Source organism: Nomascus leucogenys, chromosome 12 (assembly GCF_006542625.1).
Source record: "Nomascus leucogenys isolate Asia chromosome 12, Asia_NLE_v1, whole genome shotgun sequence".
NCBI lineage: Eukaryota > Metazoa > Chordata > Mammalia > Primates > Hylobatidae > Nomascus > Nomascus leucogenys.
Genome location: NC_044392.1, coordinates 90,181,734 through 90,199,471, shown reverse-complemented (window position 1 = coordinate 90,199,471; position 17,738 = coordinate 90,181,734). Strand labels below are relative to the sequence as shown.

Sequence of the window (17,738 nt, the reverse complement as noted above, 5' to 3'; positions counted from 1 at the left end):
AACCATGACTGCGTGACTTGATATAATACACTAAAGGTAATCAAAATAGTTGCTGTCCCTCCCTTTTAGTGCCATCCTTTGTGCCCTATTGATGGCAGGCTTAGCTACATGACTTGCTGTGACCAGAAATAGAGTGGAAGTGATGATGCCAACTTTCGGCAGAAGTTTTATGAGCCCTCATATGATCTTACAATTTCACAGTTGCAGCAATGGCTATGCACAGGCTTCCTTTACAGCCTGACTCCAAGAGAATGAGATATGGTCCAGAATTTTACTCAATTTGAAGCTAACATGGAATGAGAGTAAGAAAGAAATCTTTGTTTCTTTCTTGTTAGGCCACAAAGATTTTGGAATTGTTTGTAACTCCAGTATATCTAGCAAAAACAGACTGATGGAATTGGGGCTTCGATATTTGCCTGCTCCATATTCCACTATGTAGATTATTTATTCACACATTCTCATCTATAATCATTTAAGCATCTTTGGTTGGCTTTCATATGCACCATAATGAAGTCTTAGCACATATCTTCAAAATTCAAAGGAGGAACATTGATTCTCCGAAGTCTCAGGTTTGAAGGGGACCTTAATGTCATTTGCCCAGTTCCCTATATAGCACTTGCATATTCTACAAGATTTCCATGACGAACTTCTGCTTAAACAACTCTGGTAGTGAGAAGCTCACTCCTTTCCCAGGAAAAGTCATATCATTTGAGGCAGCTTGACTTGTTAGAAAACTCATCCTTACATTTAGCCCAGAGGCAAGCAGACAAAGGGAGTGGGGAGAGAAGCATATGGCCATTGCTGGATATGGATAAGAATATTTGTATGATGCCACAAAACCACTTTAATGGCTTTTGCCAGCATTAAATGATCATTTCATAATCTCAACCATTCTTAGGACTTCTCACCTTTTACTTCTCTTTCTAAAGAGAGAAATTTGTTTTTCCCTTAATTTCATATAGTCAGTTCTAACTCTATGGCCATATGCTTCTCTCTCCTCTCCCTTTGTTTGCTCGCCTCTGGGATAATCATTTCTGGAGCATTTGAATATTCGTCATACGTCATGATTTAAATTCCTCATCATCATAATGGTTGCTTTCATCCAAAAACACTTGCAGTTAGCATCGTCCCTCTTAATGTGTGTATTCAGGACCAATCAGAGTAATAGAAGTATGCTTTGATACCTGGTGGAGCGTATAGACAGCCTATCATTTCCCTTTTTCTGGACTCTATATTTTTGTTAATTCAAACTAAAACCATATCAACTTCTTTGACAATTACATCACATTATGGGAGAGAGGGTTTTTTCCTAAAGTAAAATTTAAATTTTAGAAAGGGAAATAGAAACAGAAAACAGAGTTGTAAATATTAATAAGACTATAATACTGGATATGGATGAGAATATTTGCATTATGCCATAAAACCACTTCAATGGCTTTTGCTAACATTAAATGATCATTTCATAATCTCAACTATTCTTAGGACTTCTCACTTTTTACTTATTTTTCTAAATAACCTTTAACAACATATTCTCCTTAGAGAGGTATACACCTCCTTGCATTCTAACTAAAACACATCTACTTTCTATGGTATTTCCTAATTTCCCTACATAATTACTTTTTTCTTTTTTTGTTTTCCTATAGCACTTTTAGATACATCTATTAAACCCACTTACCACACTGCATCATAGTTATTTACTTATATATATATATACATATATATACACATATATATACATATATGTATACATATATACACACATATATATATACATATATATACATATATATATACATATATATATACACATATATATATATATATCACCATTAAGGATAGTGTCAAATTTAAAATTTTATTCCCTGCACTTAAAATAAGATATAGCTAACACTTATTGAGTTCTTACTACATGCCACTCTACTAATCACTACATACACCATCTAGTTTAATGGTTATCACAACATATGAACTAGGTACCATTATTGTCCTCATTTTTTCTTTTTATAAGACAGGGTGTCACCCTGTCACCCATGCTGGAGTGCAGTGACATGATCATGGCTCATTGCACCCTCAACCTCCCAGGCTTAATTGATTCTTTCACCCTAGCCTCCCAGTAGCTGGGAGTACAGGCTCACAACACCATGCCTAGCTAATTTTTCTATTTCTTATAGAGACAGGATTTTTCTATGTTGCCCAGGCTGGCTTCAAACTCCTGGGCTCTAGCGATTTGCCCACCTTGGCCTCCCAAAGTGCTAGGATTTACAGGCAAGAGACACTGCACCCAGCCTCTGTCTTCATTTTATATATGAGCAAATGGGGCTTACACCTTTCCCAACGTGGCACAGACAATAAGAGGAAGAGTTGGAATTCAAACCTAGATCTCTCAGTCTCCAGTTTGTGCATAGCAAACACTTATAAAGATTTACGGTTTAGGTCAAAACATCGATTTCTTAAAACTCTGAAGTCATGAATATAACAAAAATAGCTTGCTCGCTAGTGTTATCCACTGAAGGATAACATTCTTCAGTGGTTATTGCTCTCAAACAAGCTAAGGCCCTACCCCCAAGTCCTGTGCATCCCTTGGCAGGGTGCTGGTGGTTCCTGTCCCCTGATTTCCCACTATTGTTGTTGTTGTTGTTGCTGCTGCTGCTGCTGCCAATCTCTGCTCCACCTCTTCGGGGCCTAGATCAGCTGCTTCTGCCTTCAACACTGTCATTGTCCTGTTCCCAATTTTGTTGGTTCCTCCTCTTATAGTATAAGCAAGTCGATCTAGTCAACATATTTCTTTTATTTAAGACTCAGTTCTCATATCTGTGATATTTACCTCAAAGTGAGGTGTGTGTGTGTGTGTGTGTGTGTGTGTAGACAGTGCAGGGAGGATGGGGAGTGTCGGGGATGGGAAAGAAAGGAGGAGTAAGGGCACATAAAATAAGTAGGACTACTAGTTACTTCCTTATTACTCAGCTTCTGGAGGAAGGTAAAAAGGCTAGGCAAGCACCCACTCCTGTTCCCCTAATATTTTGTTACAGTAACTTTGAAAAAAATGTGTTTTTAAAATATATGCTAATGAATTAAATTCTTATTTTATGTCTTTCCACATAAATATGCCATGTTCTGATACCAACTGACAAAATATTAAGTGGAATTAAATAGAACTTACCATTTATTGTTTATTGGGTTAATAGCTTTATATACACTGAAAGGTAGGAAAAGATGGAGAGGAATATTTTGAATGACTTAAATGGTTAGCATAGCAAATAAGTGGCAATAGCCAAGCAAATTTATTTAGGAACTCCCCAAGGCAAAGGGATTAACCCAAGAGAAAATAGAGCAACAGGCAGGGATTAGAATTGTTGCAGAATAAGTGTTTGTGTCTCCCCCCAAATTAATATGTTGAAACCCCAATCCTTAGTGCTGTTGTGGGGTCTCTAAGGAAATAAGTAAAATTAAATGAGGCCACACAGGTAGGCCCCAGATCCAATAGGATTAGTGTCCTTGTAAGAGACACCAGAGGTCTTATGTGCTTTCTCTAGATACATAGGTAGATAGATAGACAGATAGATAGATAGATAGATAGATAGATAGATAGATAGATAGATAGATAGATAGATAGAGATGGATAGATCTGTATCTATCTGAATATCTGAGACATGTCTCAGTTAATTTAGAAAGTTTATTTTGCCAAGGTTGAAGACACGCGCCAGTGACTCAGCCTCAGGAGATCCTGATGACATGTGCCCAAGGTGGTAGGAGCACAGCTTGGTTTTATACATTTTTGGGAGACATGAGACATCAATAATGTGTAAGATGTACATCGGTTCAGTCGGGAAAGGTGGAACAACTTGAGGCAAATGTAGGACAACTGGAAGTTGGGGAGGAGGCTTCCAGGTCATAGGTAGATAAGAGACAAATGGTTGCATTATTTTGAGTTTCTGATTAGCCTCTCCAAATGAAGCAGCCAGATATGCATTTATCTCAGCGAGCAGAAGGGTGACATTGAATAGAATGGGAGGCACGTTGGCCCTAGGCAGTTCCCGGCTTGACTTTCCCTTTAGCTTAGTGCTTTTGGGGCCCCAAAAGTTATTTTCCTTTCACATTTTATTAAAGGAAAATAATTTTCCATTCACATAAATGTGTGCGTGTGTATATATACATATATATAATAGATAGCTAGATAGATAGCCAGATAGATAGATAGATAGATAGCCAGATAGATACATAGATAGCCAGATAGATAGATAGATAGATAGATAGATAGATAGATAGATAGATAGCCAGATAGATAGATGGATAGATAGATGGATAGATAGATAGATAGATAGCCAGATAGATAGATAGATGATAGATAGATAGATAGATAGATAGATAGATAGATAGATAGACAGACAGATAGATAGATAGATAGATAATGCTCTCTGTGTGCACATACTGGAGGAAAGACCATGTAAGGACATAGTGAGAAAGTGACAAGGGAAACCTTCTTGCAAGCCAAGAAGAGAACACTTACTAGAAACCAAATTGGTAGATATCCAAGTTCAAGGTTCTGGCTTGAACCTTTATCTTGGACTTCTAGACTCCAGAAATGTGCGAAAATAAATTTCTGTTGCTTTAGCCATGCAGTCTGTGGTATTTTGTTATGGCAGCCCAGCAGACTAATACAAGGACCTAGAGAGTGTCAAGAAGTAGCAGCAAGGACCAAACATGTGCATCCTAAGGCAAGCAATCAGTAACACAAAACTACAGCATCACTGGAAAACTCCAGGGTCAGTAGAGACCACTGGAAAAAAAACAGAAACCTAAAATTTTGGAATAAGACTCCTTATTCCAAAGGGATAGGGAATCAAAGCAATTTACATACAAGGAGTGGGGGCTTAGGTAACCAAAGCAATTTACATACAGGGAGTGGGGGCTTAGGGAACCAAAGCAATTTACATACAGGGAGGGGGGGCTTAGGGAACCAAAGCAATTTACATACAGGGAGTGGCGGCTTAGGGAACCAAGCCCCCTTATTCCAAAGGGATAGGGAACCAAGTCTCTTATTCCAAAGGGATAGGGAAACAAGTCTCCTTGTTCCAAAGAAATAGGGAACCAAAGCAATTTACATACAGGGAGTGGCGGCTTAGGGAGCCAAGCCCCCTTATTCCAAAGGGATAGGGAACAAAGCTTCTCATTCCAAAGGGATAGGGAAACAAGTCTCCTTGTTCCAAAGGGATAGGGAGCCAAAGTAATTTACATACAGGGAGTGGGGCCTTAACTTAATTGTAAACATTTATAGACTACTTTTTACATGCCAGAGACTTAATGTATAGCAGTCTGAAATTTATAGTCACAATACAGACAAACAGTAAAGTCGTCATTATTTCTATGTAAGTGAAATTAACTTGCTCATCATCTCCCCATTTATGCTCTGCAGAGAAAAGCACGTCCAGTATTATAACACATAGGTTCCCTGCCACGTGAAGTGAGGGCTATTACAGTGGGAAAGGCCAGATGGAAGCCACTAGAACTGTCTCTACCAGGGGAAATAGTAAACCAAAAGCAACACCATATCCCTGGAGGGATTGCAGAGATTAGTGCCATGATCAAGCACTTGAAGGATGCAGGGATGGTGATTCCTCCCACATATTCATTCAACTAACTTATTTGGCCTGTGCAGAAGATAATTGGAACGTGGAGAATGACAGTGAATTGTAAGGTTAACCAGATGGTGACTGCAGTTGCAACTGTTGTATTAAGTTGGCGCAAAAGTAATTGTGGCTTTTGCCATTAAAAGTAATGGCAATCAGGAGTGGTGGCTCACACCTGTAATCCCAGCACTTTGGGAGGCTGAGGCGGGCAGATCACCAGCGGTCAGGGGTTGGAGACCAGCCTGGCCAACATAGTGAAACCCCATCTCTACTAAAAATACAAAAAAATAGGTGATGTATTTTGCTTGGGAATCCATTGAATCTGTAGATAAATTTTAGGAAGAAGTGACATCCTAACAAAATTGAGTCTTCTGATGCATGAACATGGCTAATCACTTCGTTAACTTAGATCTTCCTTAACCTTTTTTTTTTTGAGATGGAGTCTCACCCTGTCGCCAGGCTGGAGGGCAATGGCGCGATCTCGGCTCACTGCAACCCTCCCCCCTCCAGGGTTCAAGCAATTCTCCTGCCTCAGCCTCCCGAGTAGCTGGGATTACAGGCATGCACCACCACACCCAAGTAATTTTTGTGTTTTTAGTAGAGATGGGGTTTCACCATGTTGGCTAGGCTGGCCTCAAACTCCTGACCTCAGGTGATCCACCCACCTTGGCCTCCCAAATTCCTGGGATTACAGGCGTGAGGCCCCATGCCACCGTGTTAACGTCTCACAGCAATATTTTATAGTTTTATGTTTACAGGTCTTGGACCTCTTTTGTCACATTTATTCCTAAGTATTTAATATACTTGATGCTGCTGTTAAGTTGAGCTTTAAAAACTTTAATGCACAAACTAGAACTTTCAGTAAAATGTTAAATAGAAGTAGTGAAAGCAATCACTCTTATCATGTTTCTGACCTCAGGAAGAAAGAATTTGATGTTTCAACACTTGTTAGCCTAAGGGTTTAGGTAGATGTCATACATTTGGATGAAGAAGTTCCCTTCTATTCCTAGATGAAAGTTGTTTTAAAATCAGAAATGAAATTGGATTTTATGAAATGATTTTCTGCATCTATTGGGATGATTACGATTTCAATATTTTACTGTTAATATGGTAAATTATATACACTGATTGCTTTTCAAATGTTAAGACAATCTTGCATTTCTGATATAAGCCCCACTTGGCAATGATGTATTATCCCTTTTATACGCTATTGGATTTGATGTGTTACCATTTCATTTAGAATTTTTGCATGCATGCTAGTAATTGATATTGGTTTGTAGATTTCTTTTCCTTTTTTTTTTTTTTTTTTTTTTTGTGACAGAGTCTCGCTCTTGTTGCCCAGACTAGAGTCCAATGGCGTGATCTTGGCTCACTGCAACATCCGCCTCCCAGGATCAAGTGATTCTCCTGCCTCAGCCTCCTGAGTAGTTGGGATTACAGGCACCTGCCACCACACCTGGCTACTTTTTTTTTTTTTTGGATTTTAGTAGAGACAGGGTTTTGCCATTTTGGCCAGGCTGGTCTTGAACTCCTGACCTCAGGTGATCCACCTGCCTTGTCCTCCCAAAGTTTTGGGATTACAGGCGTGAGCCACCATGCCCAGCCTGTAGATTTCTTTCTTGTAACATCTTTGTCTGGTGTTGGTAACAGAGTAATGCTGGTCCCACAGCGTAAGTTAAGATGTATATCCCCATCTTTAATTTTTGGGAAGACTTTGTGTAGAATTGGTATTATTTTCTTCTTAAATATTTGGTAGAATTCACTAGTGAAGCCATCTGTACTTGGAGTTTGTGCCCCAGTGCTACGCAAAAATTTGTTAGATATGACAGCAAAATCATGATCCAAAAAAGAAAAAAAATTATAAATTGAATTTCATTAAAATTAAGAACTTCTGTTCTTTGACAGACAGTATTAGTAGAATGAAAGACAAACCACAGATTGAATGAATATATTTGCAAATAACATATCTGATAAAATAACTGTATTCAGAATAAAGAACTCTCAAAATGCAATAATAAAAATAGAGAACCCAATAAAAGTGGGCAAAATGTTTGAATAACTATTTCATCAAAAAAAGATACGTGGATGGCAAGTAGGCACAGAAAAAGATGCTCAATATTACTAGTCATTAGCTAAATGTAAATTATTACCATAATAGAATACTATTACACATTTGTTAGAATATCTAAAATTAAAAATTAAAAGGATTGATTATATTAAAGTGCTGGTGAGAGTGTGGAATAATTGGAACCCTCATTCTGTTGGGAATGTAAAATGTTAGAATATCTTAGGAAAACAGCTTGGCAACTTCTTTAAAAATTAAACATATGTGTCTCACATGATCCAGCCATTCTACTCCTAGGATTCACCCAAGTTAAATGAAAGCATAAAATCATACAAAGATTTCTACATGAATATTCACAGTAGCTTTACTGTAATAGCCAAAATTGGAAATATTGTAAATATTGATCAACAGGTGAATGTATACACATAGCCATACAATGAAATACTACTCAACAATAAAAACCAGTGAACATTTTTTTTTTTTTTTTTGAGACAGAGTCTCACTCTGTCGCCCAGGCTGGAGTGCGGTGGCACGATCTCTGCTCACTGCAAGCTCCGCCTCCCAGGTTCATGCCATTCTCCTGCCTCAGCCTCCTGAGTAGCTGGGACTACAGGTGCCTGCCACCACGCCTGGAGAATTTTTTGTATTTTTAGTAGAGATGGGGTTTCACCGTGTTAGCCAGGATTGTCTCGATCTCCTGACCTCGTGATCCGCCCACCTCGGCCTCCCAAAGTGCTGGGATTACAGGTGTGAGCCACCACGCCTGGCCACCAGTGAGCTCTTGATACGTGAAACAACATGGATTAATCTAAAAATAATTATGCAGAGTGAAAGAAGTCATACCAAATAAGATTACATACTGCTTGAGCCCATCATTTAAATTCAGTGAAATGCAAACTAAACTATAGTGACAGAAAGCAGGTACATCATTAACTAGGACTTGGTGGGCAAGGAGGGGCATGAGGGAAGGATTACAAAGGAGCAAGAGGAAACTTTTTAAGGTGATGAATATATTCATTATTGTAATTGTACTGATGGCTTTGTGTGTACATAACTTTTAAAAATTATTGCACACTTAAATATGTCATTTATCTTTAATAAAGCTGATAAAATATTAAATACATCAGAAATACTAGAAAGGAAATAAAAAGTCTAACCATGTGTGATGGTTAATTTCAGGTGTCAACTCGACTGGACTGAGGGATGCTTCTGGATGTGTCTGTGAGGGTGTTTCCAGAAGAGATTAACCTGTGAGTCAGTGGACTGACAGAAGAAGACCCACACTCAATGTGGGCAGGCACCATACAATCAGGGGGGGCCTAGGGATGAGAAAAAAACAGGGGAAAAAAGAGGTGATTGGTGATTCTCTCTGTCTCTCTCCCTCTTCTCTCTTTCCCTCTATCCCTTTCTCCTCCCCCCACACTCCCTTCCTGGAGCAGGATACTTGTTCTACGTCTGCCTTTGGACATGAGACTCCAAGTTTTTCAGCTTTTGGACTCAGCAACTTGCACCAGAGGTTTCCCAGGGCTCTGGTGCCCGACTGGGAAGCTGGACTGTCAGCTTCCCTGGTTCTGAGGTTCCTGAACATGGACTGAGCCACTACTGGATTCTTTTCACCTTGGTGATACCATGAGCCAATTTCCCTTAGTAAATCCCCTTCCATATATCCTACTGGTTCTGTTTCTCTTAGAGAACACTGATTAATACACCATGAATGGGGAGAAGATAATTGCCACATATATAGGCTAGAAAAAGTTAGGATTTAGCAAATATGCAGAGCCCCTAGGAATCAGTAGGAAAAATGTTAACAACTCAATACAGAAGTGGATAAAAGTAATGGAGAGAAATGCCACATAAGTGGCTCTCAAACATATGAAATTTTATACAAATTTTTTTCAGCATGCAAATTAAAACCACTTTTCAGATTGGTTAAACTAGACTTTTGGAAACACTGGTTTTACTGGTTATGGCTTTGGAATGAGACAGATCTGGGTTGAAATGAAGTATATATAGTTCTTGATTTCCTAAGGTATAAAAATTTGGGCAAGTTATATTACCTGTCTCTGCCTGATCTTCATTTTGTGAAATGGGAATATAACAGTTCTTTAAATATATTACTTCTTATAATTCACAAAACAGTAAATTGTTGTGTGAATTATGTGAAGTAATATATTTAAAGGGTTTTAGTGCAGAGCCTGGTAGATGAGATAAGCTTTTGTAAATTTTAGTTACAATTACAATTGGTGGTGGTGTTGGTTGTGATTTTGTAGGCCAGAGGTCAGCTGGGGCCATTCAGCTACTTCACTCTACAAAAAGTTGATTCAAATCCCAATTACATGGATTTCGTATCCAAAACCTTCCCCATAATTTTATACACACCTCTTATAGGTTTATATTTTAATATGCAGGTCATACATTTTCTGAGACACTCTGGTTTTCTGAATTCCTGTCTGTCAAGAGTTTTTGGTCTTTGTTCGATAATATCTTATGGCTATTCATTTCTCTGTCATAATTTTAAGTCAAAGGCAAAAATGCCCTTTATAACTTTATCATTTCCTTCAGAGTAACCACAAAGATGGGCTGTTGCTTGTAGCAAAACTTTAATTGAAGATTTGGGGGCTACCTTAAGTGATACATAGGAAACAACTCAGAATCACTTGTTAGATCCTTTAACTGCAATAGCTGCTCCCAACTCCTGCAATCTTCCTAATTTTCCCTTTCTATCTCCGTTCTTTCCAGATTACTCTTAATTTTGAATTATCCTTTAATTAAACAGAGCAATTCAGCTCTCTATCCACTCCTACACTTGCATAGTTACTGATAAAACAAATGCCTTTTACTTACCAAGAGTCATTGTTTCTTAGAGAATAAATGTGGTTATAAGTAGCATATAATAAAATGTTTGGAAATAAAGAAGTAAAAATCATCTTAATGTTCTGCAGTGGTTCTGCCATATCCCAAAGAGAGTATTTAAATAGCCACTTCAACTTATAGGTCAGAAAAACTAAGAAATTGTATTTGAGTTCATTCTCTTTAATTAGACCCTGAATAATTATTTAACATAATATTTTAAAAGAAATTAAACTTCAGTTTCCTTCTTTATCCTTTCTGTGTTTCCAAATAATCATGAATTATAGTGGTAAAACCCTCTAACACATCTATCTGAAGTTCAATGAAACACTGGCTTGGGAATCTAGAGCCTTGGTTTCAGTCCTGTTTTTTTCTCAGACAATTTAACAAATCCACTTAACCTAACTCTATTTTATCTGTTTTCAAAATGGAGTGGAGAGCATTCATTTTCTACTGCTGCTGTAACAAATTACTATAAAGTTTGTGGCTTAAAACAACACAAAATTATCTTATAGTTCAGAAGGTTAGAAGCCTAACACAGGTCTCACTGGGCTAAAATCAAGATGTGAGAAGGGTTGTGTTCCTTTCTGGAGACTAGAGGAGAATTGGTTTCCCTGTTCTTTCTATCTCCTAGAGGCTGTCCATATTCCACAATTCTTGGCCCCCTTCCTCCATCTTCAAAGCCGGCAATGGCATTGAGTCCTTCTTACATCTCATCACTCTGACCTCCTCTTCAGCCTCTCTCTTCCACTTTTAAAGACCCTGGTGATTACAGTGGGCCCACAGGGATAGTCCAGGATAATCTCTCTATTTTCACATGAACTAATTAGAAAAAATTTAATTTTCCGTTTTCATGCAAGGTACCATATTCACAAACTGTAGGAATTAGGTCATGGACATCTTTGGGAGAGGCATTGTTCTGCCTACCACATCAGGTTGACAGAATATTTCTAGTATATTTAATCCAAAATGTCTATGACTTTATAATAAAATTCACCACATTTTTTTAGGGGGAAAGGGATACTCCAAACAGCTCTACTGAGAAGAAATATTTGTCTTTACTAACACTGTTAAATAAATCCTCTGTAGTGGACATTGTTGTGTGTGTTTTTTGGTTATGTTTATGTTTTTTTTCCCCTAAGTGTTCAACTTCTATTCCATCTTCTTTGGTAATTGAAAATTTCTGCTCTACTACTGATGAGTCTCACGGGACTGCTAATCATTTGCCTTGCTCTGGGTAAGAAGCAGAAATGTAAACCAAGGCAGGCCAATTGAACTGTTTCCTTAGAAAGTGAATTGTGGGAAAAGGAACAAAACTGAATAGGCTTTGTTTTTGTTTGCATTCCATTGGCTACATTAGGGGAAAATGTCAGGCAGCAACTGCTATTTCAACTCTTTGGAGCTGCCTAGTTCCTGAGTGTGCCAAGCCTGGTTCTTTAGCTTTTGCATTCCCTCCTATATGCAGCTATATATTCGTCCAATAAATTTGTTTTGCTTATATTAGTTAGAGTCCATTTCTAGCATGCAGTCAACCAAATTAATATTCCTCTTTCTTTCTTGACTTTTATGACTGTGTTTCCTTGTTCTCTCCGAACTTGTCTGACCACTACAGGCTCCTACTATACCAGACTCCCCTTCTTCTCTGTTCTATAGCTATCTATTCTTAGCTGCCTTTTTTCTCTATATTTCTATTTCATTCATAGTTGTGGCTTTGACTCTCATCTTTACACTAAATTCACAACTCATATATCTTTATAAATTTATTTTTTATTTCAATAGGTTTGCAGGGAGCAGGTGGTGTTTGGTTGCATGAATAAGTTCTTTAGTGGTGATTTCTGAGATTTCGGTGCATCCTCACCCGAGCAGTGTACACTGTATGAAATGTGTAGTGTTTTATTTTTTGTTTTTTGATTTTTTGGTTTTGTTTTTTTTTTTTTGAGACGAAGTCTTGCTCTGTCACCAGGCTGGAATGCTGTGGCGTGAACTTGGCTCACTGCAACCTCTGACTCCCTGGTTCAAGCTATTCTCCTGCCTCAGCTTCCTGAGTAGCTGGGATTACAGGCACATGCCACCATGCCAAGCTAATTTTTGTATTTTTAGTAGAGATGGAATTTCACTATGTTGGCCAGGATGGTCTTGATGTCCTGACCTCGTGATCCGCCCGCTTTGGCCTTCCAAAGTGCTGGGATGACAGGCATGAGCCACCGAGCCCAGCCCCCAATGTGTAGTCTTTTATCCCTCACCCCCTCCCATCCTTTCTCCCTACTCCCCAAAGTCCAATGTATCATTCTTATGCATCTGTGTCCTCATGGCTTAGCTCCCACTTATGAGTGAGAACAAATGATGTTTGGTTTTCTATTCCTGAGTTACTTCACTTCGAATAATAGTCTCCAATTCCATCCAGGTTGCTGCAAATGCCATTATTTCATTCCTTTTTATGGCTGAGTAGTATTTCATGGTATATATATCCCACATTTTCTTTATCCACTTGTTGATTGATGCGCATCTGGGATGATTCCATATTTTTGCAATTGTAAATTGTGCTGCTATAAACATGCAAGTGCAAGTATCTTTTTCATATAATGACTTCTTCTCCCCTGGGTAGATACCTAGTAGTGGAATTGCTGGATCAAACAGTAGATCTACTTTTAGTTCTTGAAGGAATCTCCACCCTGTTTTCCGTAGTGGTTGTTTTAGTTTACATTCCCACCAATAGTGTAAAAGTGTTCCCTTTTCACCATATCCATGCCAACATCTATTTTTTTTTATTTTTTGATTACGGCCATTCTTGCAGGAGGGGTAAGGTGGTATTGCATTGTAGTTTTGATTTGCATTTCCCTGATAATTGGTGATGTTGAGCATTTTTACATATGCTTGTTGGCCATTTGTATATATTCTTTTGAGAATTGTCTATTCACGTCCTTTGCCCACTTTTTGATGGGGTTGTTTTTTCTTGATGATTTGTTAGAGTTCTTCATAGATTCTGGGTATTAGTCCTTTGTTGGATGTACAGATTGTGAAGACTTTTTCCTACACTGGGGGTTGTCTGTTAACTATGCTGATTATTTCTTTTGCTGAGCCAACTGAATTATACAACCCCTTTTAAAAAAATCTTTTTTACTAACCTTATTACGACTTACATAGAACATTTACAACATGCTTAGACTTTCTGTTTTGTCCTAAATATCCCTTTTTCTTGAACAACCCATTTTATTGTAGTACAAAAATTTACCAAACAGGATTCTTTCTAGTATAAATTACTTTCCTTTTTACCTTTTCTATCAAAAGTACTTCTTTATATTTTTAACCTTTTTACATTTCTTATTTTTTGGTTCCTTTTATCTTGTTTTATAAATAACCCTTAAATAAGCTTTCAGTTAGACAAATCTATTTACCTTTTAATAAGAACATTAAAATTTTTTTCCCATAATTTTTAATTGGAAATTACCCAGATACTTAATATTTATTAATAACATTAGATTCTAAATTATATAACATGTTTGTTTACGGGCATTTATTCCATTACATTTACCTGATTGATTTATTAAATAATTTACCTAGATTATTTACAAAAACTGTGATAGTCATTCTGTAAGTTATTTCCCTGTTAACTATTTTTACAGCTGTGAATTTTAGGTGTTTACTTAAGTAAGAAACTTAAGGTTAAATATAAGGGTATTTTTACCAATAACTTGAGATTTAGCTGTTTTCATTAAACCAAGAGTATTCCATGTCTTACTTGTCAAAAATTATACAAGCAAAGATCATTTTGTCTTGAGCTGGGTTTCATAGTTTTATAACCCTTATGGCTTATAGTATTCTGTAGGAGTAAGCACAAAACCAGTTGATCAAAAATGCTAACAATTTTTAAGACATCTCTAATATTATTTTACCAATAATTTTAAAGCCAGATTATTTTATTAAAATTTTTACTTAAATCACATTAACTTGAAAAAGCATTTGACTAGTCTTCTTTTGATTATCCGATTTAAGTGCTTTTATATTTTAGCCAATTAGCTAGAGCTGTTTTATTTATTTTTAGTACTGAAACACTGTGTACACAACACATAAATACATAGACATATTTGTGCATACCAATAGAAATAAATCTTATAGATTTAGCTATGAGATAAATACAAATTCCCCGGGCTGCAAAAAAAAAAAAAAAAAAAAAACAAACACCTGTTAGATCTAAACAGTGGTTTTTCTCTCAGTGGAAAAGTAACGGCAGATTTAAAGTAGGAAAAATGAAAACAGAAAAAAAAAAGAGAACTTAGGAACTCTGTCGTTTGCAGGTCGACCTTAAGGCTCTTTTTCCTTAATGTAAATGTGCACAAAGACCATATTACTTCCATTTTACACAAACTCTGGCAAGTAGAGGCACCAGTGCTTGAAGAGGGGCTATTCTCCTTGTTTTCTCCTCATGCTTAGATTATTTGTTTCCCATACTTTATTTATTTTTTTTTTTTAAGGAGGAATTGAGCTGTGGCCTAGCGCTTTCGTGGAGTGGATTGAAGTGTTTGCTGCTTGCGGGCAGGACTCTACAGTGAGTCACCACTGAGTCGTTGCCACTGTCTTATGTGTCTCAGTTTTTCTCTCTGGAGATCTAAGCCCCTCCAGATGGGCTCAAAGTATGAAGTGACCAGCTCCTATATGTGCTTCCTGGGCAAGCTTTTTTAAAACCAATTTTGTTGGGGGTTCCCTGTAGGGCTGCCACACCCCAGACACTCCCATGAGGCCCCTGGCCACCCAGAGGTGCCTTTCAGGTGGGAGGAGCAAATACCCTTTCTCTTTGGAGCTGAAGAAACGCAGTCTCTCATTTACCTATGGAAACAACAATTCAGTTCCTTACTCAAATGTGCACCAACAAGCCAAATTGAGATTAATTTTTGCAGAAAAGCAATGGAGAAGACCCTTTGAATGCTAGAATTAAATTAGGATCTGAACTAGAATTAGGATCCTTAAACAACAACTTCCTAGGAGAAAAAAAACCAGCTCAGAATAAATCAAGGACCCTCAACCAAAGGGAGGTGCAGGGCTCAGGAGGACACATGAGCTCCACCAGAGGAGAAGCTCAAAGTCAGGGAGGCCTCAATGGGCCCCTGCTGGTACTTTAGCACTGAGTTTGGGCAACTCCTGTGGGGTCCTGAGTCTTCTCTGAGGCCCAATATGTTTGGGTGCCAAAATATTAATGAAAAGTCAAACTGTAAAATATTTTGAAGAGATTTATTCTGAGCCAAATATGAGTGACCATGGCCCATGACACAGCCCTCAGGAGGCTCTGAGAGCATATGACCCACAACTCATGTATTGATCTAACTTTATATTTTCCCGCTGTTCATCATCCCTGTATAGAAGTCCCACTACCAACTCAAACTCAGTATGACCCAAGTTACACGTCTCTCACTAATTTAAAAATCAGTTTTGTTCCCCTTTATTCCTGATCTCATTATCCACTCACTTAGGATAGAAAATTGATTGACAGCTCTAAGTTTTTATTTTCACTATATTGGGCATCTGCTGTTTTTGTCTACTCCATAGGATGGTTTCTTCTAGAAAATTATACTTATTTCACGTCAACCATGGGGTCCTCTCTTCATAGGAATGTGAATGTTACCCATACAGAACCAATATGTTTAATATACAGGTTGGATCCCTAATCCAAAAATCAAAAATGCTCCAAAAGCCAAACTTTTTGAGCAACGACATGATGCCATGAGTGGAAAATCCCATACCTGACCTCATGTGACAGGTTGAAGTCAAAATGCAGTTAAAAACTTTGTTTCATGCACAAAATGATTTAAAATATTGTGTAAAATTACCTTCAGGATGTGTATAAGGAATACATGAAATGTAAATGAATTTTGTGTTTGCACTTGGATCCCATCCTCAAGATGTCTCATTATGTATACGCAAATAATCCAGAATCTAAAATCTGAAAACATTTTGGTCTTAAGCATTTTGGATAAGGGATATTCCCCTAACTTTATACTATACCAATGCTGGGAAAGAAAAGGCATTATTGTTTAGATTGTTAAGCTGGGAGGATGTAAACTTGTCATATGGAGACAGCCTGTTTGGCAGAATACAGTCAAATATATGAACAGAATAAGGATTAATATGTAGAGATATCCATCCTTGGATCTATCTAATCCTAAAACCATGTCCAACCTAAATTTTCTAGTTCTGTGACCTAGTAAGTTCTGCTTATTTTTTCTTATGCTAGTTTGAATTGGGCTTCTATCACTTGTATTATGCTAAAGAGTCTTAACACTTACCAAATTCTATAGATCTTAACATTCAAGTATCTGATTTGCATCCTTTCTTTTTTCTTCCACTGCTGATATACTATTGAATGACTTCCTGTCATTCTTCTACTACAATAGTCATCTCGATGCCAATCTATTGTTTCTCCAACACATCCATCACATTAGTATTAAAGTTACCTTATTAATAAAATGTGGGATTATATTACTTCTATCTTTAAATATCTTCAAGTTCTCCATTGCATAATAAACAAAGCCTGTATTTCTTAAGTGGCATTTAAGGTTTCCCCAAATAAATACAATCTGATCTGAACCTACTATTTATTCATTTGTTCACTCATTCAGCAAATATTTATTGAGTACCTACTATATACGAGGCATAATGCTGGATATAGTAGATACAGTGATGACAAAATCAAAATTCCTCCATATATAGCTTACATTCCAGTGGGAAAGTTGTAACTCTTACTACACCTTTCCATAACATCTGGTCTAGTATGACCTGGGGATAATTTCCATGGAAGCCTCTGCTCAAGCTGTTCTTAGTTCTCAATGACCTTCCCCATCTGTTAAACATCAAAATTCAATGCTAAATTATCTATGATTTAATGGTACTTACTTTTATGTTTCCTGAGTAATTGTTTACATTTATGCTATAGTACAAATTTATCTTATATAATTACTGATTTATTTATTCATCTTGCCTTACACAAAAACTTCTTGAGGACAGGGAACTGATTTTGTTCATTTTTGTCTCTTTCATAATACTTTGCGTATAATACAAACTCATTATTATTCTATTTGTTGTAATCAAATTTGTTGAATGATTGTTGTTGAAACATACACATGAGAAAATAGAATGTTATTGAGGACTGGGGGACAGAGTTATAGTTACTGAGTGCCTATCATATAACAAAAGTTATCCTAGGT

At 37.3% G+C, this 17,738-nt stretch overlaps 1 long non-coding RNA gene across 1 annotated transcript in view; it reads right to left on the bottom strand.

Annotated features, from left to right (window-relative positions):
• Nucleotides 1-17,738, bottom strand: part of LOC115837667 — a 47,485-nt gene that overhangs the window by 25,759 nt on the left and 3,988 nt on the right. The window contains exon 2 of the long non-coding RNA XR_004032731.1: nt 8,850-9,011. This is a non-coding gene — a long non-coding RNA (uncharacterized LOC115837667). The remainder of the gene's footprint in view (nt 1-8,849; nt 9,012-17,738) is intronic.